Source organism: Poecilia latipinna, unplaced genomic scaffold (assembly GCF_001443285.1).
Source record: "Poecilia latipinna isolate Pla-1442-1.1 unplaced genomic scaffold, P_latipinna-1.0 Scaffold1348, whole genome shotgun sequence".
Taxonomy (NCBI): Eukaryota; Metazoa; Chordata; class Actinopteri; order Cyprinodontiformes; family Poeciliidae; genus Poecilia; species Poecilia latipinna.
The window spans coordinates 118,953-129,612 of NW_015113964.1; the positions used below are offsets into that span (position 1 = coordinate 118,953).

The 10,660-nt window shown below is 36.7% G+C and overlaps 1 protein-coding gene across 4 annotated transcripts in view; it reads right to left on the reverse strand.

Annotated features, from left to right (window-relative positions):
• Positions 1 to 8,749, reverse strand: part of ndrg4 (NDRG family member 4) — a 50,474-nt gene extending 41,725 nt beyond the window's left edge. For 2 of the 4 annotated variants that reach the window (XM_015056006.1, XM_015056005.1), the window contains exon 1: positions 8,608 to 8,749. The gene's annotated coding sequence lies outside the window, so the exon portion shown is untranslated. The remainder of the gene's footprint in view (positions 1 to 8,607) is intronic. The other 2 variants (XM_015056008.1, XM_015056007.1) reach the window with 1 other exon arrangement.
• Positions 8,750 to 10,660: the final 1,911 nt, after the last annotated feature.

Sequence of the window (10,660 nt, forward strand, 5' to 3'; positions counted from 1 at the left end):
GATGGATACACACACACACACACACACACACACAAGGTTAACTGTAGAAATATGTTGCCAGATCGTTCCCTTCAGGCAAATTTAGAGTCACTCATGTATTCTGGGGATTCCCACCAGAATGTTGCTGGTCTGACAGCATGGTGGCAGGTGCTGCTGGTGGAGGGGGAGTCCAGTCCTGGGACTGTTTTTGATTTATTCAAAGAACCTCATCAAACCTCGTTCAGTGTGATTATTCTACCATGCGAACTGCCAGAAGGAGACCAAAAAATATTTTCTTTCCAATTTAGCGAGGTATAAACTGTCAAGTCCTGCAAAAATATTGTTACTGCATAAATTCATTCAGCAAATATGTCACTGGAAGTTCAGGGTGCGCTGTTTATAGCTGTTTAACTTGCCTAATGCTTCACAAAGTAAAACAAAGAAAGCATCATCCTGATTAGATCTTACCTACCTCACATGTGTCATTCCTCATTTATAGACAAATCTGACTATTTTTAGTACATTTCCAGAAGAATTTAATTCCACTTTTTGTACTTTTTCTACGGCTGATAATTGTATTCAGAGACTTTAGTAAAACATGTATTTATTTGGCTCCAACTCACTGGCTGCTTTAGGCACAGGATGAATTTTAAGGATGTTTGCTGAGCTTATGCCCTGGAGATGAATTTTAAAACACTTTAAAGCAAGTGCTACAGGCTTGATATATAACCTTTGTCACAAAATGAAAATTAGGAAAAGTAAACAACATTATCTGCAACCGATAACTGTTCTTACCAGTGATATAGGGCAAGGAATTGATCTAGCGAGAAGTCCATGAATGGCTTTCAAAAAACAAAACAGAACTGTAAAATTTTACTGCCAAATATGACATTTACAAGGCGGAAAGGTGTTTGTCTCTTTCGGGCTGAGGAATAAGTCCAGCTGCGATGTTTTCGTCCAGCTAAAGACAGGTTACTGAATGTACATGTAAGTAAATTTGATATTGTTTTGCACAAATTACTTTCTTAGATTGAATGTTTTTTAAGCAGTTGATCAAAATAATTTGCAACTTGCATTCCCCTTCTATTGGTTGTTTCTATAGTCTGCCCCTTTAAGCTGCAGGGCAGATGGACGGACAGTACGTGGCCACTAGTCATCGTTGGTGGGAGATGGATGGCTTCACCAGACTCTTTCCTGGACTGGATGTCAAGGCTCAAAGCCCAAAGGAGCAATCCGTGATAACAGATGGCTTTCCTGATTAACTGCTGTTTTCTTGCTCAGATCCTCTTGTCTTTGTTGCACTATTAAACTGACATCCCCACAGCACTAATTATCCTGTATTTTATTACTGACCAAATTAGCAGTAAAATGACAAAACATTGAGAAGCATCGCTGCTAATTTTCTACCAAAGCTAATAATCGAAATGCAATATCCTGGTGTGTCATTATATGTGAGGTGAGCAAATGTTGCTTTCATTGCTAACGACGAATCAAGTCAATTAGCATAAAATTAGATTCTGACCTATAATGTTATTTGTTTTTGGTTTTTTTTTGTTTCTTTTTTAGGTTTGACTTGCCAATTCAGATTTTCTTCACATGCAATTGTATTTGTGTAAACTTTTTCCAGTACAACCATTAGATGTAATAAAAATTGACCATAAAAGAGAATAAATGTGCTTATGGCCGGTGTTCTTGTCTGTTTCATTTAAAAAGAAATGTTTTGCTGCTTAATACTTTGTTTTTGTTTTCTGAAACACTCTGTTTGACTTTTGATGATTGTTAATTATCCCCTTCAATCTAAAAACAGAAGTAGTTGTAAAAAGTATAAGTATTAAAGACAACAGAAAATTAAGGAATTACAGGATCAATGTTTTTCAGTTTTGATGTATTTGATGATTAGACCAGAAACAAAACAAGATGTTTAAGAATTTGACTTGTTGATCTTCCTGCATCTACACCTAAATTTGTCAGGCTAGTGAAAAGATAGTGTCGGCTTATAAAACGCTAGATTTATTAGAAGATATTAGCTTGATATGTTAGCCTGTTGCTAAAGTTTGCCTTTGATGGATATGATTTAAAATGTAACTGAGTAAAATACTTTCCAACTTAAAGTACAAGGTACAGATAAATTGTCTGAAGTTACAGTGATGAGAGTAAATATAACTGGTTGCTTTTGACTTTTGACTGCTCTATAGATTGGAAAATCAAATTAACTTTCCACATTAAATTATAGTTACGTTTTTGAACAAAACAACACATTTAGCATATATAAGCTCTTTGATGTTGATAAAGCTTAGGTCAGTTTTGGTTTTGTAAAGAAGCCAACTCATTTGGTAGCTTATTATTTAAACATATTTATACAGTTTTTTGGTCAAATGTTGAATATTAATGAACAGTTTGTTCTAGTTTCATATGTGGAAATACTGTTTTTACTTTAGTTTTTTGAACTCCATAGCATGAGTGGCTGATATTAACTTAGTACATAGAGCATTTCAGGAGTCATAAGAATTATCCGCAGCATTTTTTAATAACATGAACCCTGCTAGCTACAGAAATAATCTTTAAAAATCGGTCATGAGGACGAAGAATGTTGCCATCGATTACACACTGTGCCTGTCTTCATTGTAAAACAAGGCTTCCATTAGTGACCATTAAGTGTCAAAGTGCATGAAGTTAATATCAGTCTGGTTTGGTGCATCGTTCATCTAATCGATATACTTATTTGTAAACATCCAATATTTTTTGAAACACAAGGAATCATGTTTTCTTTAGAGTTGAACATGGCTGGTTGTATTTCCTCAACAAAGATTTTCTAATATTAATAATTCAAGAAAGTGTGGAACCAGTGCAGAATCACTAGTTCCCTGCAGACTGAGACAGCACACAGGCTGGCATTCAAACACTTATGGACAACAGCAATGGATAACACACACACACACACACACACACTGAGGGGGAAAACAACGCTTGTAAAAATGTGTAATGGCAAGGATTGCTGATATGCTCCATTTCAAATGAGTACAGCAATAACAGGAAATAAGAGTGAGATTCATTTGAAAATCTTTTGCCCAGTTGAGCAGCATATTCTTAAATTGAACTGAAAACTGCTCTGTGTTATAATTGGATGTCTTTAGCACGTTGACTGCAGCGCTATAAGCATCGGACTGGAAACAGAATGAAGGCAATGTTTATTAAGGCAATACTGACATTTGGAAAGCCTTCCAGAGAAAACTGTTTTTATTTAGGTGTTATTGAGTCTTTGTCATACTGGAGTACGCCAGGCAGTACAAATCTCCAATAGATACAAATCTGTTACTAAAACTTACCATAAAGTAAATCTCTTTGGAAAATTTGCTCTGTTTAACATACAAATGTAATCTCTAGCTATATGTCTTAATTGACTTGATTGCATTACTGTGTCCTGTCTGAGTTGTTGTGAAAGCCTGTAGCAGAACATGTCAAACAAAGCACATATATTAGATTAGATTAGATTAGATTAGATTAGATTAGATTAGGCTGCTGTTTTCCAGATTTAGTTTAGTTTTTGGCATAAAAGTTCAACATTACCTAAAGTGTGTCTTAATGAAATTACAAGATGATTCATTTAATCATGGCTTCTCAGAGTCCCTTTGATTTCTGCTCCAACTTTGTCCCTCTGACACAAAAAATGCTTTGAAGAAGAAAAAATATGTGTCCACACATTTTTTCCCCCAAAATGCCATTATTAACCATAGTCATATTTTAAAAGATTGTGATATAAACAATAATTTGGATCATTTTTTCCAATTCTAGTCCAATATTCAAGTTTTGATATTATTTCTTATGAAGAAAAAAAAGATATCCAAACCTGGCCCCATTTTTAAAAACGGGATTATTGGTAATGAGTCTTTTTTACTGTGTTACTGTGGATGTGAGGACAGAGCTCTAGTAGCAGTCAGTCTTGCAACAAATCTGAAGAAGCTTCTGACTGAAGATTGTTGCTGAATGACCATCGTTTGACGTGCTAACTGCTCAATTTCCAGGTAGTGGAGATTATATTCATCATTTGCTTTTGCCGCTCCTTTTAAGAGCTCTGTGTGACCATGTGGTTAGAAAGAGAGATGCTGGAGTTGGGGATTTAACCCTCGCCCATTGTGATTCATAGAACAGAGAGTTTGAAGTTCTGCCTTCTCTCTCTGCTCTTTCGTTTTGCTCTGCAGCCCCAAAGTCTCCTTTTCAACTCCTCTAGGATTTGCGGTTGTAGTTCAGGTATGATTTGAGCTTTTTGAGATGCTGAACAGCTGCTCCCAGTTGTAAAAACAATACCTTTGTTGCCATGGTTGTACATCATAACAAATATTGGAAAGTATAAAAGTAGGAGCAAAATTTCTTCCAGCTGAAAAGCATCCAAAACCAAAGGGAAAAACTGTCCAAACATGGAATGCTGCAATCAAAGAAATGGAGACAAAAGTCTAAAAATAGAACAAATCAAATCAAATCACATTTACATCCAGACCTTGATTAGGCCATTCCAAAACCCTTCAAAGTTTTAGACTTTCAAAGGTGGTCTTGCTTTTTTCTCAGATTATTGTGCATAACTCAAGTTCACTTAAGCATTGGGTCATAAATGATAAATGGCCTTATTTTTTTCTGATGCTGGACATTCTCCTGCAGGATTTTCAACTTAAGACAAGAATCTATGGTTCCATCAAGTCATCCGGAGACTGAATCATCAAAGCAGTCAAAGAAGATTACACTCGCAGAACCATGTATAATTATTAGTATAGTAGGATGTTCTTTCTTTGAGGGTGGAGGGGACATGCCTTACAAAAAGTAACACTTTTTTCAATCTACAGACTATTTTTTCCGAAAGTTAGGAGTCATTAAGATGTTATGTGGAAAAATGAAAAAGCCGTTTGGTCTGTGTGTTGAGATTGTTTGATTTATAGTCCTTGAAAAAAATCTCAACTATGATGCATTTTGATAAAATATGCCAATAAAACAACAAAAAAATAATTTTGAATGTTAGTTAATGGTAAAAAGGGCAGAAAGGTCAAAAAAATGACCTTTTTTAAAGGAATGTGCAAGACTTCAAAAATAAATAAAAGTCATTAAAAAAAACAAATTAAAATCACCAATAAACATACAGCCTGGACAAATGTTATTCCATTCGAATCATCCCACAGCCACACTTAATTAATAATAAAATTCAAAAACACAAGTAAAATGCCCAGGGGCCCATGAGGGCTAAACATTTAGAAGCAGTATTAAGTCGGGAACATAATAAGCATTCAATGAATAAACAATCTGGGGAATGATTAGACTTCACAAAGCCGAAGCAGAGCCAGAAAATAATGTGAACCTCAACCTGAAAATGACATGCAGAAACATTTTAGGACGTCACCTTTCCTCTGAGCATCACTCTAATGCCTCTAGCATCTATGAAATTATCTCTAAGTAGATAACTATGCCATGACAGATGAACTACTTCTGTACTAAGCATATTTGTTTAATTACTAGATAATGATTTTCTAATGGCTGACTGCTGCATAATAAATATGCACAACACTGGACTGTTTGACAGAATGAAACAGATGAACGGAAAATGCCATAAACAATTTCAGCCGAGCTGAATAAGGGGAGAGAGCGGGGGATGGGGACTGCGAGGCACAGCATGGTACGTTATTTTGGCTACAGTGGCTTTATAATCCTACGTACATCGTCTGCAGAAGGCTCACTGGAACCGTGCAGCCAGACTTGGAAGGGAAGTTCCTCGCCGCTTCTTTCAGCAGGTATAAAAATACAAGACAAGATCTACTGCAGTGCTGCTGAGGTTATGAAAAGATTCACAGAGTTTTATTGGAAGACAACAAAGCTACTAATCAAAAGGACACCCAACAGCCTGAAAAGAATCCTGTAAAAAAAAAAAAAAAAAATTCTAGCGAATCAAAGGTGAAAAATCTTTGCAATGCAATCCCTCTCACTGAAATATTGATGCTTCCGAACCGGTGGGATTGCATGTCCCACAACTGTATTGAAAAACCACCAAAAACCCAATTTGATATGAATATTGACTAACGGAAATAATTTTAACAACCCCAATGCAGACGAAAGTTGAGCTCCCAAATAAAGAGAAGAAATCTAGGAAAAACATCTTGCAAAGTGGAAAGCATTAGCATGCAGAACACGCTAATAACAGTGCTGCTCTTCCAGTGGCTCACTCACAGTGCCAACCTCATTGTTTAGCTGTTGAGAATGCCACTGGGTGGGAGGGAGATGGATGTTTAGAGAGAGATTTGGAGACTCCAAGGAGAGAGAAGATTTGTTTCAACATACAAAGAAGCAGAAAAACAGCAAGACTTACAAACAAGTAAATCCTTCGATGTCAATCACACTTTTCAACCCTTTACTCCCTGCATTTATTTACAAATGTATAGATATTTTTATGTATGATTTGTGCCACTGCCACAGGTGAGATACATACGTAGTGGTTAAAATTGGTCTCTTAACCTAACCTACTCTTCAAATTCTAGAAAAACATTTCTGTTGGAAATAATTAAAATAAGTAACCTTAGGAAAACCGATACATTTGTTTTAGATAAACCGTTAATAAGTTTGCTTTCTTTGAGCGTAAATGTTAGAAATATTTGCAAGCACGTCTAGGGAATTTGACTTTGCTTACTAAAGTCACCTGCCCTTAAAATGCTGTATTTAATTGTTCTGTTGACTTAATTTCTGTGTTTTAAATATATAAAATAAAATAGCACTGTTAGATAAAACAGAATATTAACAATGCAGCTACAGCAACATTAGCAAACATATTAGCAAACATTGTTACTTTTGTGTCAATGCTTTTAAATGTTGCTCTTTGTTAATCAATTTACAAATTTGTTATTTATCTAGACTGATAAGTAAATAGTTTTCTTGGACAGAAAATTATAAAAAATAACATTGTTTGCTTATTAGGAATGCTAACATTACTGCTAACTTGGTTAGCGGTACTTGTAAATCAGAATTCCTCAAAATGTAGGTTTTTGTTATTCTGATAAATTGTGATTGTTTTTTATGTACAAAGTAGTTCTCCAAAATATAACAGTAACAACTTTATGTGCTAACATTACCAATATTAGTAACGCTAGCAAACACAGCTACCTGAGTTAGCTTGCTTTCCAATGATGGCTTTGCTAAAAATATCGCTTTTGATTATCCTGTTATATTAGATTTGAGGATAAAAATTACAATTTTTCTTTTTTTATTTTGGCACTTGATTCCAATGTGAAAATAAGAATGAAAATTTAGCATATATATTGGTTAGCATTCATTCCTATCAATTAAAAACAAAAACAGGTCATGTCACGTGTAAAAGTGATGTTAATATAACATCCAAATGAAAACAAATTAAAATATCTAATGTACAAAAAACAAAACTAACAAAAATATTGTAGCCAGTGTACAGCCTCATAAATATGGGGTGTGAGTCGGTCGTTTGTAAGTGTGCAAGCAAAGGAGCTTCAAACAGATACACCCAGAATGAATTTTTCAGCTTGAACTCGATTTGACACATTAATATTCACACAGGGCTCTGGGTTTATCTGGTTTCCTAAACACTATGGTAAATCTCAATAGTCAGATGCCAAAATGGGCTTAATGGAGCAGTGGTACGGTCTAAATTAAACCTGATTTGAGGCTGGTAAAGGAACAAAAAACAGGAGTCTATTTTGCCTTTGTAGATCTATTAATAAGTTCAGAGCAAGGAAACAGACCGCTCCCAAAGGAAAGACAGCCTCAACTTCAATGGGAATGGGGGAGAAAAAACAGTTTAGAGGAAAAACACTCACTGGATGTGGAAAAAAAAAAAGCAATTCTGGCAGAAGGATATAGTTTAATTATCCTTCATTTAAATCATTAATGATTTGGTGACAGTACAAAGGACTAAGCTAGTATTTTTGCTCATTTATGTAATCTTTTCAAAGGGTCCAGGTGGCAAAACGAAGATGCGTGGTTTTATTTCTCAAAGAAAAGAACACCAGAATTTGTGTTTCAGACTCAGACAGGTGTCGCCAGGAGCATTAATGCATTCAGATATGAGGCACCGCTATTCAAGCCTGCACCAAATTCAATCAACTTTTATGACTTAGGCATCATTCAGCTGCCTCACCCTGCGACAGCCAGACATTATCTTCTGCTCCATTCTCAGTGACGTAAGTCCCCTTAAGAGCGCAATATTTATACATGCATTTTGCTCTCGGTCTCCAGCAAATGGTGCCCTTTTGTTCCCCGCGGGGTCAACAAATTCAACCTGTCGACATTCCGTTCACGCAAATGCAGAAGCCGCCAGCGGGGGTGTGTAAGCAGAAGTACAAAGCCTCAGCATCAGTACTCACAGATTCTGTGCCAGAAAAAAAAAAGAAAAAAGAGGGAAAAAAAAATTGCTGTCCTCATTTTTAACATCCTCCTCTTCCTCCTGCTGCTGTTGTCCTCTAACACAAGAAAAAGCCACCTCTCAAGGGAGGCGTCAAGTCTCACAATCATGGCCAATATAAAAAGATAGAGGCAAATTTTAAGCCATTTGAAGCGCTACAAAGAGATTCAACCATTTTAAATGTTTAAATTAACACAAAGCTGCAGATAGATCAAAATTTACTGTACCTGTAGCGTAGCTCTCAGTGATCGTGGTTGGGTTTTTGTCCTTGTCTCTCCGTTTGCCACAATCTGGATGACAGAGAGAGAGAAAGAGGGAGAGAGAGAGAGGGAGTGTGTGTGTGTGTGTGTGTGTGTGTGCGCTCGGGGTTGCAATGGACAAAAAGAGAGAGAATAGTTTCTTCGTCACTCTGCCTCCCACCCCTTCCTCATGATAAACACAGAGCACGTGGCTTCACCGACGATGCAGCACGTAGAGAAAAATCACACCACCGAGAAATGAAGAGAGAGAAAAAAATATAAAAGGGAAGGACAAACGAGCACAAAACGAAAATTTAAAAAAAGAAAGAAAGGAAATTGCACGGACCTCCATCTAATGGGTGTGGTCGGCTGCTCTGAATTGGCAAAGACTGAGATCAAAGAATGTGCTGGAAAGCAGGGAAATATTCAATCTCATTCGTAAAAGGAGGGGGGGAGCTTTTCTGAACATGCAATTGTGACACAAAATGACTCCATATCAGCTCAACTCATCCTCACACCCACACACGCACACACACGCGCACACACACTCAACACAAGCAGACCAGCTCAACAGCCTGTAGGCAAACAGGGGAACATTTTGTCTGGTTGGAGCTGCCGTCAAAGGATCTGACCATGTTTGGGCATGTGGGCCATGAAGTGATAGAAGCGCTGATAGCAACATTTACATGTCTCTGTTAGATTGATTTCTTCAGCACAGTGGTGGTTTACAAGAAGAAATATCCATCCTAAATATGTCTGGGTTATTATTATTTTTTTCTTTCAATGTAATTTTCCAGAGATGAACGCGTGATTGTTGATGTGAGCATTAGGGACGGATAGGAGAAGTGGAGCAGTGGAGCAGTTCTTCCAGACGTTTATTCATTGCTCGTCTGACTGTTCCAGACTGCCATGCCCTTTAGGGATTCAGAGGACACTCTGGGGGTGACAGTCTGCCGTCGCATAGTAAAACATCTGATTCACAGCTCTTATCTGCTGATATGACCCTGTGAGGTTGGTAGTATCAGCTGCACCTTTCATGGCTGTAGGTATGCCAGACACAAAGAGAGCAGGAGGAGGGAAGCTGTGCATTTTCCTTCAGTGACAGTGAATGGTTTGTGGTTATTGGTTTTTCAAAAGTGGAATGTATTATGCAGGAAACAGGAACCTGCTAAATAATGAACTAAGGAGTCTTTAATACCTTGCAGGATTGGGCATAGTGCTATAGAATGCCTTATAAGTATTCATAGCCATTGAACATCTCCATGTTTTGTCACATTGCACAGAAAATGATTCAAGCTGTGTGCAATTCACCATGTTTAACTTAAAACAAGTATGTACCTGGCATTTTTCTTACTTTGGATTCTGGTAGGTCTCGTGCTTTCTTGTTGTTGGACCTGCCAGCAAGAAAATTTACTTTTACTTTTCAAACTCAAATTAATCTAAAAGTCTCAGAGATTTTTTTTCTTGCAAATTTTCTACTTTTGGAGCTCAGAAAAGGCCTTGACCTTTTTAACCTAAATATTTCTTGAGTTTTATGGTGGAAATTCACTCCTTTTTTTACATGCTGTCCTAGTTTCTTGTTTGTGTTTCGATTATTGCATCTTAGCAGAGATAAATGCCTTTTGAAATGTTATGGCTTTTAACTTTTTAGAGAAAAATTTCCTTGTAAAAAGCCTTTGTGTAGCTTGAGTTGATGGAAACGTGATATATAAATAAACTTTACCTTGATCTCACTCTGGAGGAGCCTCAAAGATCCATTTGTCCTGTGGGAAAATCTTTTGAATGGAAGAAGAAACAGATACACCCACATTTTTTCCTTATCTGTTTTATAAGACAACAACTATATATTTTTAATGGCAACAACCAGATGAACTATCTTTGTTAATAATACAGTTTCATGGTGAAGAAGAAATCTTATAGGGTTCAGAAACAGGAGAAAGGCAGATTGTTTTTTTTTTGTTTTTTTTAAAGAATAGGTATATTTATTCAACAAAACCAGGGCTGCATGAGGACAAAGCCTGACTCAACTAAAGTTGGCACA